At 50.6% G+C, this 2,500-nt stretch overlaps 1 long non-coding RNA gene across 1 annotated transcript in view; it reads right to left on the bottom strand.

Annotated features, from left to right (window-relative positions):
* LOC143277687 (uncharacterized) overlaps window positions 1-2,500 on the bottom strand; it is a 246,949-nt gene that overhangs the window by 138,005 nt on the left and 106,444 nt on the right. The window lies entirely within an intron of this gene.

The following is a 2,500-nucleotide window of genomic DNA, read 5'->3' on the forward strand; positions in this document are numbered from 1 at the left end:
ATAATTAGTCTAAAGCAGGGGAATAGCGTGTGTGTGTGTGTGTGTGTGTGTGTGTGTGTGTGTGTGTGTGTGTGTGTGTGTGTGTGTGTGTGTGTGTGTGTAAATCGAAAATCATACACAGATACAGTAGAAATTAGGATACATACAAGTGCATATCAATACAAAAACTTGTGCATACTCACACATGCACGCACTGCACACACAGACACACACACACACACATACATGCATGCGCGCGCGCGCACGCACACACACACACATGTGGATGTGGCTGATGACTAGATCTTCAGGTAGATGGTTGTTGATTGCACAATTCTATTTATCATACTGGATTTGTTCGAGAGACAGGGCATTGACTGCTTTGGGGAAAAGCTATTGGCGAAGCGATTGGCTTTCGTCCTTATACTTCTTATACTCCTTATACTTCTATTACAGATGAAGAACAACCAAGAAAAGCATAGTGTGATAAGACTATGCCTCGATTTGATCAAAACAACACATTTCGCTCTCAGATGTAAATAAGTGGATTCGTCTTTGAACTAACACTAGCAAAGAAATCCACAGCTGATGCTGTATATAATTATCTTCGTTCAGCAACAGCTACAACCCCCTGCACACATTCTTTATTCCATAACCCACCATGGATTATAGGATCTTTAACGTGCGTATTTGATCTTCTACGTGCGTATACACACGAAGGGGGTTCAGGCACTGGCAGGTCTGCACATATTTTGACCTGGGAGATCGGAAAAATCTCCACCCTTTACCCACCAGGCGCCGTCACCGAGATTCGAACCCGGGGACCCTCAGATTGACAGTCCAACGCTTTAACCACTCGGCTATTGTTCTCTGTCTCTGTCTTTTCCTCTCTGTCTTTTTCTGTCTTTCTCTCTCTGTCTCTCTTTTCCTCTGCCTCTCTGTCTGTCTGTCTCTCTTCTCTCTGTCTGTCTTTCTGTCTGTCTGTCTCTCTGTCCGTCTCTCTCTGTGTCTGTCTGTCTGTCTGTTTATCTGCCTGTCTGTCTGTCTGTCTCTCTGTCCGTCTCTGTCTTACAGTCTGTCTGTCTGTCTATCTCTCTGTCCCTCTCTACTTTCTTTCTTTCTTTCTATAGACCCTTCTTCCCCCCCTCCCCCTCTCTCTCTCTCAAATTTCCTCATCCCTCTCTCTCGTTCACACCCCCTCTCCCCCCCCTCTCTCTCTCTCTCAAATTTCCTCATCCCTCTCTCTCGTTCACACCCCCTCTCCCCCCCCCTCTCTCTCTCTCAAATTTCCTCATCCCTCTCTCTCGTTCACACCCCCTCTCCCCCCCTCTCTCTCTCTCTCAAATTTCCTCATCCCTCTCTCTCGTTCACACCCCCTCTCCCCCCCTCCCCTCTCTCTCTCTCTCAAATTTCCTCATCCCTCTCTCTCGTTCACACCCCCTCTCCCCCCCCCTCCCACTCTCTCTCTCAAATTTCCTCATCCCTCTCTCTCGTTCACACCCCCCTCTCCCCCCCCCTCCCACTCTCTCTCTCAAATTTCCTCATCCCTCTCTCTCGTTCACACCCCCTCTCCCCCCCCTCCCCTCTCTCTCTCTCAAATTTCCTCATCCCTCTCTCTCGTTCACATCCCCTCTCCCCCCCCCCTCCCACTCTCTCTCTCAAATTTCCTCATCCCTCTCTCTCGTTCACACCCCCTCTCCCCCCCTCCCCCTCTCTCTCTCAAATTTCCTCATCCCTCTCTCTCGTTCACACCCCCTCTCCCCCCCCCCCTCTCTCTCTCTCTCAAATTTCCTCATCCCTCTCTCTCGTTCACACCCCCTCCCCCCCTCTCTCTCTCTCTCAAATTTCCTCATCCCTCTCTCTCGTTCACACCCCCTCTCCCCCCCTCCCCTCTCTCTCTCTCTCAAATTTCCTCATCCCTCTCTCTCGTTCACACCCCCCCCCCCTCTCTCTCTCTCTCAAATTTCCTCATCCCTCTCTCTCGTTCACACCCTTCCCCCCTTCCCCCCCCCCTCTCTCTCTCTCTCAGTCTCACCCTTTCGCTCCAGCGTCACCAGACAGAAACTAACCAGCCGCAGTAAAAAAAAATTCAGCCCCCTTCCCCCCCCCCCCACCCCCATCCCCCCATCCTCACCCCCCCCCCACACACACACACACACACCCCTCTTCCTGGTTCCAACAAGGGAAGAAGGACCAGATAGCTGTGACTGATAATCCGTGTTGTCACCGGTAATCCTGAACGTTTTAACTCTCTCAGTACGGCCAGTCCTCTCTTCTCCTCTACACAGACCCCTCGGATGTCCAGTGGGTGTCTGAATGACCCAGCCTTTAGCTTCCGTCGTCAGAATTGTGGTATTCTTTGTCAACATTCACCTCTTCAGTATAAGAGTCTTCCGCTTGCAATATTTTGATGATGGTAATTGGGGTGAAACGCTGTTAACGTCGTCTCTTTCGCCGTTCGTATGGAGAGAGTTAAATTTCCATCCGTCTCTTTGACTTAGACTAGCACTGCCACCAGCAC

Source organism: Babylonia areolata, chromosome 34 (genome assembly GCF_041734735.1).
Source record: "Babylonia areolata isolate BAREFJ2019XMU chromosome 34, ASM4173473v1, whole genome shotgun sequence".
Classification (NCBI taxonomy): domain Eukaryota; kingdom Metazoa; phylum Mollusca; class Gastropoda; order Neogastropoda; family Buccinidae; genus Babylonia; species Babylonia areolata.